Below are 27,496 nucleotides of genomic sequence, written 5' to 3'. Positions count from 1 at the left end.
TCTCACATTATATAGTAAAATGTGAACCTTATTACAATAAAATTATCATATTGAAAAAATTCCCATGTTAATGAAATGTCTTGTACTTGAACAAAAAAAAAAAAAAAAAAAAATGTCTTCATGTAACACTAGATTAAAGCAGTAGCTATATTTTAAGAAAAAAACCAAGCCTAAATATAACATAACTAACCCAGTTACAACAATTTTACATACACACAAACATTGTGTCAAAACTTGCGCCAAAACGCAATCACTCGAAAAAAATGTTTTTTGAGATGTGACCGTTTAGCAAACAAGGGGCGAAAATGTTTCTTATTACCAACTTCAATGAGATTTTTCCTTCGGGCAGTTGTTGGAATACTGATTAGTGGGACTTTTTTAGGATTTGGAAGTTTCGGTGATGATAATGGAGTGATTTGATGAAAGTCTTAGGTTGTTTGGTAGAAAGTAAATTTTACCTATTTTTCTTAGCTTTGTATGGTATTAAATAGTTTTGGTAGTCTTAACTAAGTTTGCAACCATTTATTTAAATTTATAAATGTGGTGTTTTTTGGTGAGTAGAAAATTTTGCGACGGACAAGCTTCTATTTACTTTACAAAAAAAATATTTCAATTTGACAGGGTTTTTATTACACTCTATCAATTATTTAGTATCGTCAAGGGTATGACCTGAAATAATACAATTTTCATTTGACTTATATTGACCGGGATATAGACCGTGATTACCTTTTTGATTTTTGTCGAGCACGCAGTTACATGCATCATGACGGAAAACCAATAGGTACAATATTAACTATGTGTACAAAACTAAAAAGTTTCAAATGTTTGAAATCTCGAAGTGGAACTAATAGTTTCCCTGTTGAAAAGAACTAAATTAATTTGAAATTTATAGTGAATGGCGGATCCATGCGCAGAATTGGTAACGTATGCCTCTAGGTCGTAGTAAGTATGTGGGTTCGGATCTCTGATTTATGTGAATACAATTATTATTTGAATAAAGAAACACTTGAAAAATTATTACATTTGCATTTTGAATTAAATTAATTATTGAAATTTTATCAAACAGTGGATTATAAAATTAGAAAATTGATTTTTAATTGGAAATATTAATATTATAATACAGAAAATAAGGAAAAAAAATTAATACAATTTTTGAACGTTACAGAAGAAGTCCAATTTTAAGTGTTATTTACAAGTGTATGTATAATTGGACGGTGTTATGGAATAGCGAACTAAGCGCCAAAATCCGAAAAAAAAGTTATGAATGCAGTTCGGATATAAATGTGATAATCTATAGTATTGACTATTTCTTTGTTGAAAAATCATGCTTACAGCCTTATTTTCAGGGGTAGAATCAAGCGACACGTTAAAATTTGTATGGCCCTGTGTACGAAGTCGTTACGTAAAAACGAATTGAACGCCAAATTTACTTTTACAAATTATAATAAGCGTATATTCTAAATCGCAAAATCGAGTTAAACGCCATAAAAATGTTATTAATTCGTTTTGGTTTAAAGTTTTGATGATTTATAAACGCAATATCGATTTAACCGCCCTAATAGTGTCGTTTAATTCGTTGTTACATATTTGAAATTGCAGGATATTTCGCTTAATGAGAACTAAGTATCAAGAGGTTTTGTTATATCATAATATCTTATGTGTGTAATCCTGGCTAGTACTAATGAATTATTATTAGTTACAATGCCAATTTTGCCATTATGCTGATTTTTTTTGACATTTATTAAAAAAAGTTGATTGGAGAACAAAACTAAATTGTTAGACGGATTAGTCCTAATCATTGTGGAGGAAAACATTGTTGTTGATTTATTTACAATAGCACTATTTACTCAAATATATGGAATTTTATTTTATTCCAGTATTCACTTTACCTCTAACAATTTGCATTAAAGAATCAAGCGACAAAATATGTCTCATAGTACGCTACGGCGAAATAAATTAACCTCATCCCAGTATTAGTTCAATAAAGAATCAAGCGGAAAAACGTTAATAACTTCGAAACTTGAATAGGTATGGTGTTATTTTTTTTATCTATTTAAATTATGAACACTTTTATAGGTTCAATGTCAAAATTAACTTTTTTACTTTATAAATGAACTTACAACAACTGATTCAAATTTCAAATCTTTCTAGCTCATTTTCTCGATTTCAACTAACTGTCGCTTGATCGCTTATTCCATAACACTGTCCAATTTTTCTGTCGTTATATTTAGAATTTAACATAATAAAATTATATTGAACCAATATAACAAGGGTTTACACGACTTCCGTGACAAAATTTAACACGTTTAGCGGTAAGAATTCGAAAAGTAAAAGTTCAAAAGTTTTATAGATTAAAGTTAGTGAATTTATGGCAAAGAGATTGCGATCAAATCTAACTTTTTCTAGATTTATTCATGGGTTTTCAGCTTGGAAGTGCCTATTTTAATATTTTCCTACTTTTTACACTTCTCAGGTTATTTATTGAAAATCTGTTTCAATATGAAATTCGTAAAAACCTGCCTGTCCGAGATATCAGAATTGTAAATAATTATTTCAATATTATTTTATCCTATATTATACATAAATTCACGTGTCTTTCCAAATGGGGTAGGTATAGCAAATGAATAGGCTGTTTATAGTGCCACCCTTGGCAAATAAAAGGTTGGAGTAAAACAAAACCGTGATATTGCAATGACAGGTTACCAGCCCATCGTCCACAACACAATACGAGGGGTGATCCAAAAGTAATGATAATCAGTATGAAAGACACATAAAATGTTTAATAAAATAATTTATTTTTCTACGTAATCTCCTTCCAAGTCTACACACTTGGACCATCGTTTCTCCAGACTACGAATTCCTTTAAAAAAAAAATCTTTTTCTTGACCCTCCAAAAATGCCTCCACAGCGGCCATTACCTCGCCATCATTCAAAAATTTGTTGCCTCTAAGATCTTCCTTCAGCCGTGGAAAGAGATAAAAGTCGCAAAAAGTATTCAGTTATCATTACTTTTGGATCACCCCTCGTAGAACCCATATCCTACAGACATCTTCTACGACACCCGAGTATATAAATTGACATTTTTTAAATACTACGTCGGTGGCAAACAAGCAAACGGTCCGGCTAATGGAAAGCTATTACGTTAACCTATGGACGCCTGCAACTCAAGGGGTGTCACATGTCACGCGTTTCTGATAAATAAGAGACTTGTGCACTCCTTTTTGCTGTGGACTTATTTCTAAGGAGGGCTCGGGGTGCCCACGACTCAAAGGACCATAGACGGAACAAATTATTTCCGTAGGTCCTCTCGTCGTCAGCACACCGCACCCTCGTTGAGCTCTGGCAGCCTTACACATCGGCACAATATATATGAAATGTATGAATGAATTTTTGAATATAATGTAATGTACCTATAGATTAGTTTTAGTTTACTTTATGGATTAGTATGAATGGTTTTTTTTTTTGACATTACTTATTATTTATTTATTATTTGCTTGTTTGTTTATGATGTTTAATTGTTGTATGTTTCTAATGTTTTGACATGTAACTTAGTATTGTATAAAGTGACTTGTTTGTATATATTATTATGTAATAACCTAACTTTAAAGCGCTTGGTGTTAACTGTAAGCTTATTTGTGAATAAATAAAATAAAATAAATTAAATTAAAATATGTTATGTTGGTACAATATTAACAAACTCTTGAAATTACTTAACTTATTTTACCAACACCCTAAATCATCGTTAAGTTCCCCTCAATCCCCGGCATTCGTCACAATTTTTATTAAAAAACTCCAATTTCACAAAACCAATCATCGCCGCTGATTTAATTATAGAAACAAAAAAGTCCGTTGCTCATTTCCTACTCTTAATTTCCACTTAACATAAAACACTCTTACCTTCATAATACAGTCTAATTTCCATTGTGCATTCTTGAGCATGATACGTAGCCAAACGCTCACGATAATATCTGTTTCGTAGCTATCTATCTCTATCGCTCTTGCGTATTGGTGTAACAGAGCTAGACGGCATTTCTGTCGGCGTCTGGCGCCATTCCATTTTTGCCATTTTTGCCATTCGGCTACGCCAGCTGTAATGTGTATTTTTGGGACTGTCATAAACCAATCAATTTAAAACTCTCTTACCTTCTTGACAAAGTCTGTATTGTATTGTAAAAGAGTATGTAGGAGTAATGTGGAATTTCGGGGCCGTCAAAAAGTGCAACAGTCAGCCCTTCGGCCGTTAACGAAGGGGCAGGGATGGGAACCCTGCATGCCCAGCGAGCTGCAATAAGAGGATTTTGCACCCTTCTTTATGTTTGGTGCAAAGTATAAGCTTAGAGGGAAAATCGAACGCTAAGCATTAAATATTTCTTCGGTTCGCGCCAGTTACATTGGATTCCAGTTTCTTTTGAAAGTATAAGAAAGAAAGAAAGAACAACGTCTCTGCTTTGCCTAAAGGTTGACAATCGTAAACTATAACATTCTAGCAAAGGAATGTTCTAGTTTTACGATTAACATGGATTTCCGCAAAGTAACGCCTGATTCCGTCGATTATTTAAAGGTTGACAGGTAGAGGATGCCTAATATATTGTGCTTCTTTGTTCAATAAAGATTAAATAAATAAACTTTTTGTCAGCCGTTAAATAATATTCAAGTTATAGAAACCGATATCGATTTTTTTATTATTATAAACTGGCCAGTGATGAGCTTAGTGGCACCTGATGGAAAGTGACGACAACGCCGAAGTTGTAGCTCACTGGTTCAGTTTAATGATTGCTACGTAACGGTCCGTCGAGTATGAATATAGCTTACATGTGGTAATTACCTTTTTTATGAGTACTCTTGTTCTTTACACTGTCACATAATAATACACGTAATTTTAAATACCACTATGTCCAATCAAGGCGTAATGAGTCATAACGATCCTTCGCTTTTTTTATTGCTTCTCATTCTTTTACTTTCTCTATTTTTTAGTTCTTTGTAACTGTGTGTACTAAAAATTCTATAGCATACAATCAACATTTTTATTATAGCTCTTAACGACATTACCGCTACCGCTCGTCTCTCGACCCCCAGTAAAAAGGAAATTGCATTAAATTATAAGTCGTGGCGCAATCACGTTTTGTTTCCGAGGATTTAACGGCTCCTCCAGTTCCCTCTTAATTAGACGAATTTAAAAGCTTACTTCGACTTCATGTCAGTCCAAGTTGCTGTGCTTATTGACGTTCATTATTTTGTTACATTTTAACTGGGATTTGTCTTGTTAACTGATAATGTACTTATCTCAAGAATCGTCAAATAAATTGGCGAGTGTAATTTAAAAAAAAATCTGTATTCAATCAATCAATCAATAAATACAAATGGCAAGGCACAACATGAGACTTTGAAGCAAAATATATGACTTGATTTTGCTTCGAAATAAAATGTTGTTCAGTTATCGACTTTGTTACGTTACGTTTACATCTGTGTACTTACACAAAAAAGGAATAGTGGGGTAAAGGGTTACATTCTGAGAAGTTATACTTTGTGCTGAATAGTGTATAAGTATATGTACTTAAATAGGTATGAACTATGAAATAAAGTCAGTCTTTACGCAATACTCAAGGTGTTTATTTGTCGTCATACTTTTTTTTTTATAAATGGGCTTACTCTTGACCACAGACTAGCCAAAGGCAAAGACGTGGCCTACAATGGAGTGAGCTCGCCCAGAAGATACCTGTTCACTCTTGATTTGAAGGTTGCCGGGTTATATGAGCTCGGAAATATAGCCGCCGGCAAGGAATTCCACTCCTTGGTAGTGCGCATAAGAAAAGAAGAAGCAAAGCGCTTCGTGCGGATTCGTGGAATGTCCACCAAGTAAGGATGGAGACCGGCCGTGCGTCTAAGAGTCCGATGGTAGAATGGAGACGGTGGAATAAGCTCGTGTAGCTCGTGTACTTCCTTATTGCTTACAATATTGCTGACTACATGTATAAAATTATAAATTTTTATACGTCAACGTAATAATTGTGTTATAATGATGAATTTGTCTCAAATAATTTAAACTAAACTAGCCAAAAAGATAATACAGATAAATTGCGAAAAGATTTCCCTTCGTTTTTACGGGCATGACTGTACGTACGAACGTATCATGCTATTTCAGCCAAGACCAATTGCCCATTACACGACCTACGGACACTGTCTGAACTATCATGACAAATACGAATGTTTCCGTAAAAATGCGAAGGAAAAGCTTTTTGCACTCCATCTGTACTGCATTTTAACCAAATGTCAAATTTTGTGAAACACATGGCCGAAACCATTTCTGAACGTTGGAGCCGTTCATTATCGACTATATTAGGCTGGCTTCGTGCACGCATCAACATTGCTGTAATACGCGCGACCAGCATGTGCATCCGAGGCACACGCCACCGCTTCAAGGCCATCACCCGATGGCTCGGCTTTGACGACGGTGCTGCCCTCCCACATATAGACTAGATATTATAAACAAATATTTTATAGATATGTTATATAATTTTCTGTGAAACTTGGTCCTATAATAAATTATGGTTCCTGTTAAAAAAATAAACTAATATGGCTCTGCGATCCAAAGATAATCTTGACCTCCAAAACGAGAGCACTCCACCTATCCCGATCCTACGCAGCTTCCTGCCAATTTAGATAAATTGTATTGTATTGTAAATTGTATTGTAATTGTGTCGCTTAACTTCAAACTGGGTAAATCCATTTTGCTTTAAGGTTAAATATATAAAAAAAATATAATATGATCTGAAAGATAATCAACCTGATAGCAGAATGGATTTACCCAGTTTTGAAGTTAAGCGACACAATTATATTATATGACCAAAACAAAACGTATAACCTCTCACCACGGACACCTCTACAGAATCGCGGTGAAGTCAATTAAACCCGTAAATTGGTGCCAAAACATGTTTTTATCTGGTTGTCTGGCTGGCGGGGTTCCAGGGACCTAATTTGTGGTCGCCGACAGAATTGCAACCGAGATGCCAACTAGAGAAACGATGCTACAATCGATAAATCTTACGTGGAAATAGATCAATTGCTATATCGACATTAGGACCATTTTTTTTTTCAAAGTTGTCCACCCCACTTTTTTTAGATTTGGAATTTTTTATGTGGTTTTTTTATGAGCTCTTTTAATTCTAATAGGAGAAAAAAAGTGTCCCAATGTTTTTTCCCATTCCGTTACCATTTTTTCATACTTTTTGTATGGTGGTAACGGAATGGAAAGTTCGAAAAAAATTATGGAAAATTTGGAACAATTTTTTTCTTCTATCTGGATCGAAAAACCTCGTTATTCTGAGTATTAATCGCGTAAAAAATACCCATGTTACAAAAAAAGTGGGGTGGACAACTTTGAAAAAAATGACCCATTGATCTAGTTATCGGGTAACTTTAAAAAATCACTGAAACGTATTTTTAGATTAACACATACATGCACGTAAATGTATAATGTCGACATAAAAATACTTAAGTATGCAATAAATAGTTGGCGCAGTCGGTAGGATGGCAAGAAAGGTGAAACAATTTTATTCTATTTATAACTAAAAATTAGTTGACTTTCAAAGTTTGTACACCAAAAATATTTGACTTTATAACAAACGGCTTCGCTCGCGTTAGTAAGAGACAAAAAGTAGCCTATGTCACTCTCTATCCCTTCAAATATCTTTACTTAAAAAATCACGTCTATTTGTCGCTCCGTCTATTTGTCCGGTTTTACCGTGAAAGACCAACAAACAGCCACACACACTTTCCCATTTATAATATTAGTATAGATGACAACTTCAAGGTATCTTTTACTTCACGGAGACTGTAATTTACCATTGGTATTTACGAGTATAACAATCATTCATTTTACAGAAGATATTAATGTTCATTCAGCTACCCTCATTACTAAAGTTTACCCATACATAATATACTTCAAGCTACGTTCAACTATAAGACCATACAAAATTGAACTAGCAAACTATTCCGTTACAGAACGTTCATAAACATTGTTTGCCGTACACATTAATCCATGGAAGGAAATTTTAATGATATTTCCTAGACGTTTATTACGTGCAAAGCCGAAAAGATACTGTAACTTTGCTGAACTGGCAATATTGTAGCATTAAATTTATAGGAAAACTTGGACTAGGCCGAGAACGCGGTGCGTTGCTGACTTAGGTTCTTGTTAAGGAGCTGCATACATTCAATTATGTCAGTACTTTCAAACTGAAATAGATATCGTACACGAAAGATAAAACGACAAGGCCCACTGGTGGCCGAGCCTGGAATGGAACCCGGGTCTTCAGCTTACGCGGCTAACGTCATTACCACTAGACCACCCATTTTTTTCTTTCGTGTATGATATCTATTTTACTTTATAATTTATATAATTATAGTAGTGTGACTAATTGAAAAACAATAAATCCAAAAATATTTAATAAAATGATTTGATGTATTCCATAGTTATGTCAGTATTTATTAATTAGCCTGACACCAAAAGATTTGTCGTGAGTCACAGTTTGCTCTTGTATCTTTTAAACAATAAAAATGTATGTACGAGCTGCATATGAAGTAATTGTTGCAAGGGGGGGGGGGGTCACCTAACTATCTCGTTCCGCATCTGAATGTACACTAATTGACTTCATATAGGCCTAAAATAAAATTCAAAATGGATTTATCAAACCACAAAAACCTTTAATTTAATTTATGTTATGAGTAAAGTACAAAACAATCTACTATTCATATTCAATACCATAAAATTTGTCAAAGAAAAACTACGACATGTATGACACAACCACAGAACTAAATTTAGATAGAAGAAACAAGTTCATCATCTATTTGTATAGGGGCCGAGCGTGTCAGATTTTGTACTGAAGTTGTTACTTGCCTGTGATTTTAAATATGTCTCAGGCCTCTAAGTGTTCATAATTTTTGTGTTGTTGTAATTAAATATCACGTAACGAGGCATTTTTAATGTTTTTGTTGACTTCAACTTACAAAATCTGACGCACGAAAGCTGCAAGCTGCGATTAAAGATGGACAACTCAGTGGATTTTACTGAGTTCATTTGACACGCTTAGTAGATACGTTTGCTTGATCTATGGTATATATGACATCTGTGGACACAACAGATGTTTAGAAGATAATAATATGAATAATTATCCCCTTAACTACTATACTAAATGTGACGTTATATGGGTAATGGAACCTTATTGTCGATGGCGCTTACGTCCCGCGGCGTCGTATTTGTACACGAACATCGCTCATAACGCCGTAAGCGCCATCGACAATAAGGTCCCTTTACCCAGATAATGTCACAAATATACTATAAATTATCTAATAGGTTCACTGCGTATTTAAAATAATTGTGTTATTTTAACCGCCATAAATTGCAGCAGTGTATACAGTACTCACACAGTTCACAATTCAAAGTACATTTTCGCTAGCGCTAGCGATACTCTTACCCACAATTTTGGTACCTTATATTCATTCAATAAGCTACAATTTGCCACCACGTATTATGTATCACGGTACAGGCAACCAATCACGAAGTGGAAACTTTAGCGAACAAGTTTGATGAAAAACTTGAACGCGATAGTTTCTGCCGAACCATTACTTGTGGGGTAATTGCGCAAGAAATAGTGTAGTTTGTAGTGTTTAGCATTTCTGATTGGAATAACTTTTTATATAATGGTTTTGTAGATAATTTAGAATAACATAAATAACGTCTATATTTCCCAGCTCATATTAACCGAACAACCTTCAAATCAGGGGTGAACAGTGAGATGGCAACCCGTATTCCACATACGTGAATACGTGCTTTACTAAGTAGTTATAAATAGGTGATTAAAATTGCCATCGGTTAAAAGAAATAAATTTAAAATGGCTAGCCGAAAAAAAAGGGCGGCAATAAAAATAGAAAGCAGGCTGTTTCCCATTCTCGGATTGCTCAATATTTTAGTTAAAAGATATTCTATAGAAGTTTAAAAACAAAACCCATTATAAGATTTATTTATGAGTTTACTGGAACAACAGAAAAACCGCTATCGCACAATGCACCGTACGCCAAACCTATAACGTAATCATACTCCAATATGGTATATTATTCCATACAAAGTCTACTCTCCTTGGTAAACTGTTTCCAGGACATCTGGAGCCCATGTGTCGAGGCATTTGACCATGACCGTATCATTCGTTGCAAAAGTGACAGCGGGGGTCCCTCAAGCCCCTGACCACGCCGAGCGAGACAACGTGCACCGCTGCAGTAAGAGAGAGCGAGACAGCGCACCAATCAGAGCCTTGGAAGGGACAAGATCCCATTGAAGAAACGTGTACGCAATCGGATAATTGTAGCGACGAAAACCTTATTTTATTGTTAATAAGGTTGACATTATCGTAACTAGAAGTAAGTTGGTTTAGTAGGGATTTCAGTCAACACGAGGGATGAGAGTAGCAGGACACTCTGATTTTAGACTCCAAGAAAGACTCAAGTCTTTCCAGCTTTGTTTCAATTTGTTCCCTGATCATATATAATTGTAATAATTGTTAAATATTAATTTAGTAAATAGTTATAGTAGAAAATAAAGCCAGTGGTTCCGGATCCGGCGATAAACGAGCTAAGTACCTCTTTTTATCCAAACAGCGGCAGCGTCTCAAGTTGTATTTTAAGTAACACAACATATTTTAATTATCTTTGTTCAAGTGCAAGGCAAGTTCAATTCTTGCGTTATAATCTGGATTTATTGTTGGGACAAATTCAATAACCTCGTAATGGTTAATTAGTATTTTAAAGTAACTGTATAATGTTTCTTCAGTTTCTTTCAGCTTTGTGTTATGTATGACATTTTATTGATGAATATTAGTGCGAGTTCGAGCCTCGCCACTATGTTAAATATATTCCATAAATATTTTTTGAAACCAGGATTCGAGTTCCTGAGATATCTAATGTACCTAAATACATTTCGTAAAGGATTGAAACGAGGCGACCGATATTATATTGTTATATCCTACAGATTAAACAACATGTGCATTTATTATAACTCAAACTGTGTTTAGAGTAAACTGTCTTGGAAATTCTGTTGTTACAATTCCTAGTGAATTATTGTATTGTTGTATTAACTAGAACATATAGATGTTATGTAGACATTGTATGTAGACGTTACATTAATAAGGCGAAGTAAGGGTTTTAGCGGGTTTTCCCTTACTTCATGAGCCATTGATTTAATATATTATATTGTCCCCGCAAAGGTATGGGCTATAGGTTGACTTGTATTGTATACACTTTTGTCTTATAATTTATATAAATATTTCAAGTGATAAAGGCCTAAATTGTTTTCCTCAAGTACGTATTTCTGTAGTGTATTCAAGTTTGCATTCATAGATTATTAATTTCATTTTATATAACGAATGCCTTATAGATTTCTTTGATAGGAACGCCCCATACCTTAATAAATTTGCGATAATATATTTCAATTTTATAAATCGCCATGTGCCTTTCCTTACAACTACCCCATATAGTAGCTCAGACTCCTTAGATTCATCTACATCCTAATCAATCTAATTTATTTAATTCTCTAAAGCCTTCAGCATGGTATTTTAGGTCCCCCAATACCATTACAACAGGCATCTTCTAGGAGATTTACAACTACTTGAGCAATTAGTTTGTTTGTATTGCTTTCTAATACTTTTAATTGACTCATAGTGGACTTTTTTTTGGCTTCTTTATGACTTTAACGGAAATTAATATTTTTGAAAATACTGCTCTTGACACTACGTACACCTTTCTTTTTAATAAAAAAAAAGACGAGGATTACAAACATGTAAATTGAAATACGTCAAGACAGCCGCTACAGAATTGGGATGAGACTGGCGTCAAAAGTGTGTCTCGTGGCGATATACAAAAGACGTTTATACCCCACTTGAAAACCTCTATCTAAACTAAACCTTTCCAATCAGTTTCCAATGTTTAAGGGGCATAGAATATTAAATGATAGACTGTTCACTTTATATATGGCTCAAAGTCTTATTATTAGTAGTCAAAAAAATTTGTTACTTACTTTTAGACTTATATTGACCGGGATATAGACCGTGATCACCTTTTTGGTTTTTACTGAAGTCCCAATATTTCGACGCGGTTGCATGCATCATGATCACGAAAAACTGACGAAGGCGGGTGGATGTCAAAGTTCTATCTCCCGGTCAATGAAAATAACCGTGAATCATTCAAACTTCTAGTTACTTCTTTCTACCTGTGTCCCGGAATACTTATGGACTGGAACGACCCGCGACCTTCAAAAAAGAGCACTCTCTCTTCTAATTTTTTTAAAGTCAAAATTCCCTGACCGGGTAGTGAGAGTTATCAATTTATGCTCACTTAAGAGTAGTTTTGAATGATTCACGGTTAGTTTCTTAACCCTTATATTGACCGAGATATAGACCATGATTACTGATTACCTTTTCGATTTTTGTTGAGGTCCCGATATTTCGACGCAGTTACATGCATCATGATCACAGGAAACTGAAGATGGCGGGTGGATGTCAAAGTTGTGTAGACAGCGCGCGATCTACCCTCATTCGAGTGCGCCGTCTGCATTCACAACAAAAATCGAGAAGGTAACCACGATCTATATCCTGGTCAAGATAAATCTATGCGCACTTGTACGTCTTAGGTACTCTATGGGTAAGATTTATTCCAGCCCACTTTCCCCATTATAAGTTGGTTCCGGGACGAGCGGGTCGGATGCCCACGGATGGACAATTCCGATAAACTGATTATTTAGTTTTAGTTCAGGCTCTTTGGGTTGACGCCACTCTCTTGTAAACTTGAATTCTCCAATTCAGTTTTTTTTTTATATAAAAAATAGGGTTTTATTTCATATGTATCTTTAGTTTCGCTATAGTTTAATTTAATAGTTCATCGTTTTTTTTTTGTTAGTTATATCTTACAATTTTTTTTCTATAAAATTAACAAAAAACATTTTTTATTTGAGACCAACTTTGATATCAACATGGCATACAATACAATACCTATCTAAGTTGTTTTAAATATTTTGACGAGAGTCGATATTTTTTTAATAAAACAGCATTTTTGCGACTAACCAAAAAGAAAACTAAGATAATTATTAGTTTATCTGTGTTTTTCTTTTTATACCTTTTTAGATTGTATTATGTACCTAGTTGTATAAATACTGTCTGTTATCAATTTCACAGTGTATTAGTCCGCTGTAATGCTGTGTAAATTTTTTGAATTAAAAAAAAGGTGCCTATAACAGATGTCGTTGTAGATCATTGAAATAAGTACTCGTTTTATAATGATAAAATTTTACATAAATAATACCGATCTATTCAGCATCCTACTTTTTCTACAAGAAAAAAACAAAGCAAACACGTAACATAATAAATAACCAAACAAACCCATAAGTTCAAACGGCAGCTGCTAAAACAACCCCAAGGCAGTCCCAATTATCTCCTATTAATATTTTAATAATCATAGTTCGAGGAACTGCTAACCACAGACCATATGGAACTTTAGAAACCGCAAATGTTTCTACATTGAGCATATTTCCATAATTTTGAAAACGTAGTAAATGCTTGCCGACCTTGCCGTAATAACAATCGTAGACGCTAGACGTCGATTGAAACGAAGTGTTTTTAGTAGTGATGTACCGACTAGTCGGGAAAGCCGACTATCCGACCACATTTGTAGTCGGCGATTAGTCGGCGACTAGTCGGCAAAAAGGCCGATTATTCGGCACATTATAAGTGATAGAAAAACAGTACAAACATAAATTAACAGCTGATATTGCTGTATTATGAACCTATTTGTTATGTTGTTAGTCAAAAGAACAACTACGGTAATCACTAATCACATAAAGACATGTCGTACCAAGGACTATCGGTTTCATAGGCAGGATTCCTACCCACTTAAGCCAAACCGTTTGTTAAAAATGGAAATTGTATATTAGTATTCTCATTGACCTTTGAACCTTTAAAAAATAATGAAAAACGCCAACAAACGACCAATGTAATTCAAAAATTTTGATAAATTACTCGAAAATTATGTTCTGGCCGACTAATCGGCCACCCAAGCGCCGACTAGTCGGTAGTCGGCCTAGTCGGCCAAATCAATAGTCGGTACATCCCTAGTTTTTAGATAAATAATTAAAAACGCAGTCTGGCTGTGTCGCGCCAATACAGAAGAGCAATATAAAAGCGTTTGTGCATTTGGCTTCGAACACTAACCATATTATGGCGTATGGTGTGGCATCTGTACATGTTGAGCAAACATTTATTATCATAATTATGAAACTGTTTCAATGAATAGAACTCACGGGAATGGACCCAAAACTGGCACTCTGCTTGACTTGCTTGTTACCGCGCAGCACCACCGAATGCGCTAACGAGCCTTTGATACTGATTTCATTATATACGTGTGGCACGAAACGCTCAGTCACGCTTGCCTTGTTACATGCCAAATTATTAGACATATATCCGCCTTTAGGGCATGATTATTTACTAGCACTTACTTCTACACAGACTTTTCCTTTTAAACTATAAAACTCCCGTGAGACTCATACATCATAACACTATTCTTGAGAAAGGTCCTCGAAATTGGATCGAAACATGTCGAACGCTATATCGACTTAATACGTCAGTAACCCGCTTAAAATTTATTTTTAAATTTTTCTTTTTAATAGGAATTCTGTTGACAATCCACATAGCGTAAGAGCCCAAGGCATGTAACGCGCCCTTGCGTCGTCTATGTCATTGTATGGTCCGTGGCACTCGGACCATCGACCTGTAATTACTGCGCCGATACAATTTCGTATAAACCCACAATCGTAGAAGGTATTAGTGTAATAACATGAATACAATGGCCATAGTCTCACGGATATTTGTGCTAATAGCAATGTTCGTTTGCCAACGACTTAAAGCATATGAACACACAATGTCCTCACTAGGTGTCCGTGAGCTAGAAACAGACCAAACTGTACATGGCATTTGAAATAACTAAATGAGCAATTTATATCAAATCAGATTATATACAGTCCACAAAAGTAAGAAATTTCTCAGTAAAAAAAATAAGAAATGGCTCAGATCATATGAAATTGTCAGTCGAGGCGGAGCTGAGGTCAACAAACGTATCATCTGAGACTTTCTAGACACACAAGACAAGAAGGTATGTATATTATCTTTCTGTTCGACGGAGCCGGGAAAAGATAACTTCGTTTAGCGCATCAGCCTAAAATTTGACGCTTTCGCTTCCGGGGAACAAAAAAAATATTTGAGATGGCAACTATTTTTTTTTCCTTCGCCAAATTGATAGTCAAGTCAGTGGCCTCTTTTAAGTTACTTCTGAGACAAGAAGCTTCAAAAGTTAGCATGTCTGTTGAATCCTATAGATAGTATAGAATCTATATCCATACTAATATTATAAACGGGAAAGTGTGTGTCTGTTTATTTGTCCGTCTTTCATGGCAAAACGGAGCGACGAATTGACGTGATTTTTTAAGTGGAGATAGTTGAAGGAATGGAGAGCGACATAGGTAACTTTTTGTCTCTTTCTAACTTCCACCCCAATTTCGTAAAAGAGGGGGTGGACGTTTTCCATACAAACTTCCACCCCCCATTTAACGCGAGCGAAGCCGCGGGCGAAAGCTAGTAATTCTATATAATTTTGTGTATAGTATAGATTCTATGCACTCTTCGATGTCTACAAAAACGCCGCAATAATTTAACCATATGTACGTAAACTAAGTACAATAAAATACAATAAAATGTATGGTATGGCTGGCTTTATGTCTTACTCTTTTCGCGTGCATGTAGCGCGCCTTTGGAACGGCCTTCCACTACATATTAAAAATGCTCCAAATAAGTTCGCTTTTAAGAAATCTGTACGTTCTTTCTTTTCTGGTAGAATGAAGGATTCCTAGTTGTTTTTATATATGTATGTATGTATGTATTTTTGGAAATATATATTTATGTTTATGTATATTTATCATGTAACTTCTTATGTAGGTAAAACTATGTAAAGTTTTAGTAATATCACCGCCCACAATATCTCTGCTTTGCCTAAAGGTTGACTGGTAGAGAATGCTGTCTGGCATTAAGTCCGCCTTTTGCACTAAGTATAAGTTTTTCTTTCTTTGTGTTTGTCATGAAATAAAGAAATCTAAATCTAAATCTAATCTAATAAATAAATAAATAAATAAAAACTACGACCCAGAGATCGTATCTTCAAAAAGCTTGTCAAACGCACATCCTACCATATTTTATATCCTAAACGTCCAAGTTTTGCATATCAATGGCTGATAGCGATGTTTACGGTTTCTGTAAATCGCGTGCAACATTTGCATGCTGATTTCCATGGCCGCGTTGCAGGAATGCAAATATTTATAACGTTTCATGTATTTGTTAGCGAGCGTGTAATAAAACTGGTATTTTCAGTGAATGATATATTTTAGTATTGGTTTCAGCTATGTGGAGTCTGGGACTATTTTGACAACCAATAGTTATTTGTCTGGTTTACATTATTCTGGCATATTTCTAATGTTCATTAGAGACTATAACACTTTAAGTTCTCGCGTTTTGTACACATTTTTAAATAACATTAATAACTTTTCTCCCAGGTGCACTAGCCGTGGTCGCGGAAGACTGAAGTCCCGCGTTCGACCCGTTTGTGTCATTAGACTGCTTTGGAAAGTGAACGTAGTCACTAGTATATAAGGAAGTCACTGAAATCTGCCGGTGTATCATGCTTCCAATTTTATCACTTGTCCACGTGGATAAGACAACTGTCACTCTCACACTGACATAATTGCCAAAGCGTGACGGATGCTTTATCCACGTGGATAAGTGATAAAATTGGAATCATAATACGCCGGCTGATCTTCCAATGCAACACAACGCAAACTAGGCCTTATTAGCAATAATCCCGTTTTCAATTTTATTTCAAATACATAAAATATGTTTGTTATGAAAAACTCTCGATTGAAATTCGTATACTCCTACCAGCAGGACACCAGTGCTCCATAAAGCAAGTAGGTAGATGTTTGTGTTGATTGGTAGTAATTTAGAAAGAAATAAAATAAATTTGTTCAGGACGTTAACAAGATTCCTTATGTCTATGGTACACATTTATTAATACGTATTGATATTAACGTCACTGAAAAGGTCTCCCCTCAGCATTTTGTCAAGTTACCTACTATGAACTGTATGAATTGTTTGAAATCAACAATTCATTTTAAATGAAAGTATTTTACAGTGAACCGCGTCTGTGTGAGAGAGGTGTCGGGCAGTAATCAGCGGGGCCGAACAATGCCTGTCGACGCCGGATTAAAACTCTTGCGCTCTGGCGCAAGTTGCGAGCTCACTGTAAGCCGGGAACTGTGAGTTGGTGTTCATTTTGAGTTTATAGTTAAGCAACATTGCATAAGAGAGCAAATTTATTATTTTAAATTTATGAGCTGTAGTATACACATACCTACCTCGCATACCTCGTGATATGCTTAGAAAACCTAAAAGTGAGAAACATGTATTTCGTCGAGTCATTATCACTGTTTTTAAGTACCTCATTCGTCTAAAGTACCGTATTCGCTATTGACGCGTAAGTTCTTCGTGGCAATTTATGGATTCGGAATAATATTTTTGAATGACTGAGTTTTAAGGTAGAAATCACAAAAAAGACTCCGCAAACAACAGAACTGTTACAAATACTGATGTTACAAATTGACGCGGTTTTCGGAAATATGATGCAATGCCAATCCGTAACTGTCTGGATCGAGCATAAATATGTATACTCGCCGGTAACAAACGATACTAATTGAGAAACCTGGCCAACAAGGATATCATGCACGTGGACTGACCTTCAGTTGCAGCGATGGCGGCTCCTCAGCGTGGCTGGTTCTTCTCGCGTTCACCCCCTTTCCTTCACACACCGGCCGGCGGTACGTCGATGTCATGGCTCGCCGCGTCGCAGTAGTTCTCCCAGTCGCCGACAGAGGCGCTGCAGATGGTATCCACGCATGCGCCCAAGTACAGTTTAGGCGATCCTCATTGGCTAGAATTTCAAAATTCGCATTCCTGCGAAGTACGGTTTGGCAGTGCATCGATAAATGGTTTGAAGCGCGCGGAATATGAATTATATTGTAAAACTAATCGGAACGGAACAACCGAGTTAATCCAATGACACATATTAATTACAATGAGAATCCTAATAAAATAAATTCCAGTTTTATGTAAAGTTATCATAATATGAATTTAGCCTCAAACATCTTTTAACTATTTAAGTTTTTACCTTGAATTAATAAAAATAAAGGGACATTAGTACACGTACTCCTTAGATTGCAGGCGTCCATATGTTACGGTAACCGCTTTCCATCAGGCGGGCCGTATGCTTGTTTGCCACTGACATAGTATAAAAAAAAAAACCGGCCAAGTGCGAGTCGGGCTCGCGCACAAAGGGTTCCGTAGCAGCAAATATAATAAACCAATAACTTAACCAAAATTACAGTTAAATCAACCTATCTCAAAAACTATAAGAGATACTTTGATCAAACCAAAAATCGTTGAAAGAGTTAATTAGCATGCATCACCTCTATTTTTTTTAGAATTTTATACCCCGTAGTTATAAAAATAGAGGGGGGGGGACATACTTTTTACGACTTTGAGAGCTGATATCTCAAAAACCGTTCACTTTAAGAAAAATGTTTTTAGAAAACTTTATATCATTTTAAAAGACCTTTCCATTGATACCCCACACGGGTATGTACATCGAAAAAAAAAATTTTCATCCCTCAGTTACATGTATGGGGGCCCCACCCCCAATTCTTTTTTTTTTACTATTTAGTGTCATAATTTTGTAGCGGTTCATACAACACATATTCCCATCAAATTTCATCACTGTAGTACTTATAGTTTCCGAGTAAATCGGCTGTGACAGACGGACAGACGGACAGACGGACAGACGGACAGACGGACATGACGAAACTATAAGGGTTCCGTTTTTGCCATTTTGGCTACGGAACCCTAAAAAACACACTTCATGACGTAATTTGAATGAGATTTGAGACCTGAAGCTCTAATTAATATTTAAATGTTATCGCTCGCCGCTTGTAGCTCGAAACAATGACAGGCTGATTTAAAATGGCGTCTCCGCTCATGATTGAGACGGCCGCGAGAGGATTACAGCTGCGGCTTAGCGGGACACATTAGCTGGCTTTGCAGCTTCGGACCAAAGTTCAACAAGGCCGACCGCATTTTGGTAGCACGTTACACTATTATGCTCGTATAAATACAAATTAGTATTTTTATTCTTTATACTTATACTTACCCATAGTCGCTGGGCGAGACGAACTATGGTGTGGAAGCCCGCTAACACCCGCCGCGGTCGTGGCAAGCCGCCCCTTAGATGCAGAGATGACATCTGCCAACTAGCTGGCGATAACTGGATGCGGATTGACCGACAAGCGTGGAGGAATGGAGAGGAGGCCTATGTCCTAAGACGTGCGCTTTAAAGGCTGCTATAGATAGATAGATAGATAGATTCTTTATACATTTTAAGCTTAGGCTTTTTAAAACAATGATGAAATATGCCCACACGACCGCGAACCGCGACCTCATGAAAAGGCATACGACCGCGTACCCCGAGAGGTTTTGTGGTGGGCTCTGAAAGAGAAATGCGTGCCTGGGAAGTATGTAGAGCTAATTCGGTCAATGTACAGTCGATGTTGTACACGCGTCCGGTCAGCTGCCGGCACCACCGACAGGTTCAGTGTCGCGGTGGGCTTGCACCAGGGATCGGCTCTAAGTCCTTACCTCTTCCTGCTTATTATGGACGCTTTGTCGTCGGACATACAGGAGGAGGTACCCTGGTGTATGCTTTTCGCCGATGACATTGTGCTTGTTGGTGAAGACGGGCTCGAGGTACAGAGCAGACTCGAGAAGTGGTGGCAAAAGCTAGAGAATGTTGGCCTGAAGATCAGTAGATCAAAAACAGAACATATGTTCTGTGATTTCGGCGGTCTCTCTGGTTTTGCTGCCATAGAACTCGATGGTATTTTATTGCCGGTCTGCTCCGACTTTAAGTACCTTGGTTCGCTCGTACAGTGCGATGGCGATATCGACCGCGACGTGAAAAACCGTATTAGCACGGGGTGGATGAAATGGCGACAGGTCACGGGAACCATTTGTGACGCCCGGATGCCTCTTCGACTGAAGGGCAAAATTTATAAATCTGTCATCAGACCTGTCGTCATGTATGGATCAGAGTGTTGGGCCCTAAAGGTGACGGATGAAAAGAGATTGCATGTAGCAGAGATGAGAATGTTAAGATGGATGTGTGGCGTCACAAGAATGGATAAGATAAAGAATGAGTATATCAGAGGAAGCCTGAAAGTAGCACCGATAGTTGAAAAAGTAAGAGCGAATCGACTAGCATGGTATGGACATGTAATGCGGAGGGATGAAAGGCAAGTGACGAGAAAGATATTACGAATGAATGTGGAAGGTGGTGGAAGTAACGGGAGGGGAAAACCGAAGAAGAGGTGGATGGACTGTGTGAGACATGATATGGAACTAAAACAAGTTAATGATGAGATGACGAGTGACAGAGATGTATGGAAGAGAAAGACATGCTGCGCCGACCCCAAGTGACTGGGATAAGGGCAAGAGAATGATGATGATGAAATATGCCCACAATCTCTCTGCTTTGCTTTAAAATTGACTGGTAGGATAATTCCTTTCGGCATTTGGCACTTTAACCGCCTTTTATACTATAAGATTTAATTTCTTCTATGCATTAAAGTTTATAAACAAGCTTGGACCTTGCCACGTTACAGCCAGTAGCGGGGCAGGGCACAAGCTGCCGGTGGTCATGGCCACAGAGTGATGAACCACTGGACTATACGCGCCGTGTCCAAGACTACCACCTTCTGAATCTGACCCTTGACCCAACCACCTATTTAAAAAAAATACTGGAATTATCGCCCACAAAAATATTGGAATTATCTCCCAGGAGATTTATCCAAGCGACGATCGTGGATATTCATATTATTACCTACTAGCTTTTGCCCGCGGCTTCGCTCGCGTTAAAAGAGACAAAAAGTAGCCTATGTCACTCTCCATCCCTTCAACTATCTCCACTTAATAAAATCACGTCAATTCGTCGCTCCGTTTTGCCGTGAAAGACGGACAAACAAACAGACACACACACACTTTCCCATTTAAAATATTAGTATGGATGTAGGCAATTGGAGAATGTTCAGTGGCTTTGTCGTAAGGTTACCCATTACGCGGTGATAGTTCTCAAACTCATCAATCTAAAAGTACAAAATTTCGCTTTCTCTAGAAAACAGTCATAATTTATTAGAAAAGGAAACAAAGCGCCAAAAACAATAAATCCCTGATCAGTCTAAGTTTTCAATCCAGCTTTGACGGCCCCCAATAGTGCCGTTTTTAATCACGAACATTGTCAAGGGTCCCTTTGTTTCCCGGCTGCATTAAGAAATGAAAACGCTGAATAGCATTTTTAATCGACATTTAGCTGATTAAGGCTTTGATAGTCTGATTGATAAAGTGCGAAGTTTTGTCCGTCAGCGTTTTCGCGTCTTTATGCAGTTACTTTCGGTAATGATGCAACTTTCGCACATTGCTTACGTTAGCTTTTGTTATCCTGTTACAACGAATGATCCTGGGACTGCAACCTACAAAGTAAAGTCTTTGAGAAGCTAATGTTAAATGATCTACTGGGACACTTCAACAGACATAGATTACTTACAAGCAAACAGTTCGGTTTCACAAGGGGCCGTTCCACGACCGATGCTGCTTCGGTACTCATTAAACATATATATAATTTTTGGGAAAATTCTTGTGATGCAATTGGCATATTTTGTGATCTTTCAAAAGCCTTTGATTGTGTGGATCATGGAACGCTCATTTTGAAATTAGAACACTATGGTTTGTCTATAAATGCCCTAAACTTTATGTCTTCTTACCTTAGCAATAGAACACAAACAGTAGTTGTTAACAAAACTCGCTCTAGCGGGACTGTAGTCCAATTAGGAGTGCCACAAGGCTCAATTTTAGGTCCATTCCTGTTTTTGGTTTATATAAATGATTTGCCATGTATAGTGAAAAACTTTTGTGAAATAGTACTTTTTGCTGATGATACATCACTGCTTTTTAATGTTGACCGAAAATCTACGGATTACAATGTAATTAATAGCACGTTAGCTGATGTACTGCAGTGGTTTACTGTCAACAATTTACTTCTTAATTCTAAGAAAACCAAATGTATTCGATTTTCTCTGCCGAATGTTAAACCAATCGATACAAAAATACTTTTGAATGATGAATGCTTAGAGATGGTAGATACAACACTGTTTCTTGGTTTAACATTGGACAAAAATCTACAATGGAGTCCTCATATAAAGAAACTAGCAAGCAAATTAAGTTCAGCCGCATACGCCGTTAGGAGAATCAGGCAACTGACTAATGTTGAGACAGCTCGCCTAGTGTATCATAGTTATTTTCACAGTGTAATGTCATACGGTATTCTGGTTTGGGGCAAAGCAGCTGACATACAGACTATCTTTGTATTACAAAAGAGAGCCATTCGTTCTATTTACAACTTAGGAACACGTGAATCAGTAAGAGAACTCTTCAAAGAAATTAATATCTTAACTGTAGCTTCCCAATACATTTATGATAGTATAATTTATGTTGTTAAGAATTTAGACTGTTTCACTAAGAATTCTGATATCCATAATTATAACACTAGAAACAAAAATAAGCTTGCCATAAAGAAGTTTCGTGTCCGTAAAGTACAGAAGTCATTTGTTGGGCAATGCATTCATTTTTATAATAAGTTACCTGACACTGCTTTGAGATTACCCCTCCCAGCTCTTAAGAACTACTTAAAAAAATCATTGATGTTAAAGGCTTATTACAGAGTCGAGGACTATTTGACAGACAAACATGCATGGCCCGAACCAGAAACTACAAAAAACGAATAGCAATTAAAATAATTGTATTATGTATAGAGGACACAGTTCAGATAAGAAAGCACATCAAATATTTTATATTTTATGTTGTGTAGGTAAATTACATATTTAATGATATTGAGATTCATATTATCTTTTTCTTCTATGACAATTTGATATGTTTTCTCTGAAGAAGAACGACGTATTATTAAGCAATAATATAATTTATTGAAATTGATTTCCATAGAGTACCTAGTCTGTTCATATTCTTTGATGAATACTTTTGCATGTTAAATTGTATGTTGTTATTTAATGCATGTTAATTATAAGATGTAATGTTTTGAAAAGAAGTTGCCCGCCGAGTTTCTTGCCGGTCCCATAGTGGATACCCCCCTCCCAACTGAGGGGGGACTGAAATCTTCTCGAGGCTGAGGCGTAGGGTTAGAGCCGGCGTAGCTTTATTTGACGTTCATATGCGCATTGTAATATGCCTACTTGAAAAATAAATATTTCATTTTCATTTTCATTTTCATTTTCAAACAGGTAAGTAGTGAGTATTTACTTATATTGTGGTGTCCTCTACTTTTAAATTTGTGTGTTGCTTACGCAATAAACAATTGAAATAATTGTTATCATCGGAGGCCATTTTATAGTTTGAAGCTGTAGGCGTAAGTAGAAGGATTCACATTTAAAATGGGTGTATGTACAGTCAACCAATTGGAACCCTAGGCCAACTGTAGAACTATGTCATAGTGACATTATAAATCAGATTGTAAGAAATCTCTTACTGCTTGTCATTTTGACATGGTTCTACAGTGGCCTAGGGTTCCAATTGGTTGACTGTACAAATTTTTTATACTACTTTTGAATATACATATTATATCGCCAAGATTTGATAAATACCTACTCACAAATATTAAATCGATATCACTTATTAAATTAATTATCTGTTTAGCCACGTTTTACATCTATTTAAAAAAAGCAATTCCAATATTTGTAGGTATTTCTACATATATTTAATTGATTGATTGAAAATTTTGAAAGCTGCTGAAACACTAAATTAGAAATCGCACAAAACTAATTCGAACCGAAAGGATTAGATATGAAGCAGCGTTTTAAATTAGAAAATTCCCCGAGTGTCCCATTGATCCCGCACAATGGCGGCGGCACTAATCTTTTCATTAAAAACCGATTATTCCCTGCACATTGCACTAAAAAGGATAAAACGTGACCGGCCTTATCGATCTACGAATATAGTTCAGATTCCTATGGTGTGATAAACTGCAATACAGGGTGTCCCACGGCTATGCCTCATGGAGGGAAAGTACCTTAAATATCATAGATATGATATATTGTTGAAAGAAAACTTTATTTTATTTGTAAAACTTAGTAAACTGCATTCAAACTTTTTTCTTTTTTTTTTTTAAATATGGAATTGATGAGAAATAAGTATGTTTATTCCGCAAATGTTAAAACACATGGTCTTCCTTTTATTTCCGACACTATGTTATATATCAAAAAAATGTCCTATGATGAAGCGTTTTGATCGGTATTACAAAACAACAGGATATTTGTTTTGCCGTGTAGTGGGTTCAATTCCTGGTTTAATTAGAAATTTAAAATTTATGAATGAAATTATTTTTTTTTTAATCAAAATAATGTCATTAGACTTATATTGACTGGGAGGACTTATTTTGACGCAGTTGCATATATCATGATCCCGGAAATATCGCCGCGAAAATTGTGAATTGCGTTGAAATATCGGGAGCTCGACAAAAATCAAGAAGGTAATCTCTATATCCCAATCAATATATTAAGTCTATTGAAAATAACCGTGAATCATTCAAAACTCTCAAAATACAATAAAATGTTCCGTCTACAATATTTAAGGTAACTTTATCTGGATGTGGCTTATCCATGGGACACCCTGTATACTGCAATATGCCGCCATCTGACGCTATGACATTTCAATTTAAATTCTTGTTGTGAAAGTTATTAAACTTTTCAAGTGTGTTGCGAAATGACATTTGACAGTTTGCGGCGGCAAATTTAATTATATTTAAGATTCAATTATTTTTATCGAAAGGAATCTTCGAGAACGTTTTATTAGAAAATTGGCAAGGCGGGAGAGCGGGGCGTTTCTAAAAAATACAACAAGGTGGAATAACTTCGCGTTTAATATAAAAATATCTCTGGTCGATGTCTTTGAAGAGATTTCTGCCTATCGGTATAGCGCTTTTACCTTTCTGTTTTTTTTTGTGAATAGGTAATAAGGAGTTCTATTGCAAGTTATATATTACTAGCTTTTGCCCGCGGCTTCGCTCGCGTTAGAAAGAGACAAAAAGTAGCCTGTGTCACTCTCCATCCCTTCAACTATCTTCACTTAAAAAATGACGTCAATTCGTCGCTCTGTTTTTCCGTGAAAGACGGACAAACAAAGAGACACACACACTTTACTATTTATAATATTAGTATGGATTGCTACGATGTTTTTATACAAGTTTTCTTAAGACTACAGAATGCTTAGATTGACTCTGTGGAAAGCCTATTTCTAATTTTGGATCAGACAATAAAAGGCATTTATTTTAAATAACTAATTTTATACTGACACAAATTTCGTCACTACTTTGAAAAAATCTCGTAGGTACCTCACAGTGCTCCTCAAAGTTAAAACGCAGTAAGTCTATATGCATTCCATACATACTTATCACATTTTTCTTTTCATTGACAGAAGAAGATACAAGTTTTTTTCAAAGTAGTGACGATTTGCTCTATTACCTTCTATTTAAATATTATTTAGGCGACGCATAGGTCTTTTCACATCTTTTACTCATATATAGGTACTTTTATGTTAACGCAGTGTTTCTTAATACACCCTAAACACTTCATCAACCCACATTTCTCAACAACACACAGACGCACTCAAACTTCAACAAACGATAACAGAATAACTCGCAAGGAACTCAACAAGCCAAAGCACTAAGTCCTCCTCTACACGCCTGTATCGCAAATAAATCAAAACCAACCACCAATTTTGTTTGAGCTCCCCTTAAAGCTTTAAGAGTCCGTAGGTAGCTGTTCTTCCTTCTAACGTAGTTATGTTCTCATTTAGAAAACAATATACTTAAAACAAATCTCGACTGGGGTACAAATGTAACTGGTATATTTTTTCCATGTTTTACAATGTTTGCATTATTAAATAGAGTGTCCACCGATTATATATGGTAGGCGTGTTCAGTGGATACATGTAGAACTCAACATCGTAGTGTAATAACGGAAAAAATGGATTAGTTACAATTGCCCCCCAGTCGAGATTTGCCCCGCTGTACTTTACTGTATATATTTCCCTCTTACGGTTTAAACGAGTATTTTACTCAATGGCATATATAAAACGTTCTAATGTATTTACACAAAACTTTTCCCCTCACTATAGCGAGGAAACTACAACGCAAAAAATGCGTTTATCACTGCTTCCAGTAGTTCCACAGGTGGTAAATCATCTTTATTACTAGATTCACCTACTTTTATCAATTTTAAAGCAGTTAATTTGACTTTATTCAAGGTCAAATGACTTAACCCACTAGTGGATAAAATGCGTTTTTACCCACTGGTATTAAAGGACAAAACACGTGTTTCCAAGCTAGTGAGGGGAAAAATATGTTATATATTTGTAAAATACTCGCAAAGCCCTTTAATTTGATATCACACACGGTATGATTCAGCGCTCGGTTGTGATTTCACTATGTTTCACATGAAAGCCCTCTTAAATCTCCCATTTTGTCTCAGCAGGGTTGCAAGTAAGCTGGTTGCGATACAAGTTATTATTTGAAGTAGGAGTCCAATCTCTTATTTTGTCCCCTCGGACGTGACTAGTGGAGTGTTTGTTAACAGATGTTTGTCTCATGCGGAAAGTTTTGCCTATTATGTGTGTGCTGAGATGGCAAGTGTTGAGAAATGTTTCTTAAACGCTTTAGTATTTTGAGATTGCTTTGTAGCGATAAGTCCGCCTATAGTCTACGTTTACTTGAGTTGTTTTAAGTATTCTTCTCTTCGCTTAAATGAGAAATTCTTTGCAATGAGAGATAGAATCATATTTGTATTTGAAATGTAGCTTTGTTTGATTTTGTTTATATTTATTAGGGTCAAATTGATGATTTTGACTAATGAACAATATTAAATTTAAAAAATGCAAATTATATGTAGCTCATTCAATTAAAACAATTAATTTCACCAATTTCCGAAACTAGGCAAATGTAAGGTTTGCTGTGGTATGTAAGTAATTTAAAAAGACAAATGATTATTATTATTTACACAACTCAATTCTATACTAGGTACGTATGTCCCAAATTTCACCAGCGCGACAAATACCGCCATCTTCCCCGCGATCTCAAGTTGACAATATCGCGTGTCAATCTCTCGACGTGATAAAACTGTCAAGGGACGCACGCACACAATAACATAAGCTGACACAAGAACAAGATGTAAATACAATCTCGTATTCATTCGCT

General features: G+C 36.0%; 1 protein-coding gene across 1 annotated transcript in view; it reads right to left on the bottom strand.

The window, feature by feature from the left end:
* LOC125230869 overlaps window positions 1-27,496 on the bottom strand; it is a 739,902-nt gene that overhangs the window by 636,434 nt on the left and 75,972 nt on the right. The window lies entirely within an intron of this gene.

This window comes from Leguminivora glycinivorella, chromosome 11 (assembly GCF_023078275.1).
Source record: "Leguminivora glycinivorella isolate SPB_JAAS2020 chromosome 11, LegGlyc_1.1, whole genome shotgun sequence".
Taxonomy (NCBI): Eukaryota; Metazoa; Arthropoda; class Insecta; order Lepidoptera; family Tortricidae; genus Leguminivora; species Leguminivora glycinivorella.
Note: the sequence above shows the minus strand (reverse complement) of the source record. Positions and strands in the feature narration are given on the sequence as shown.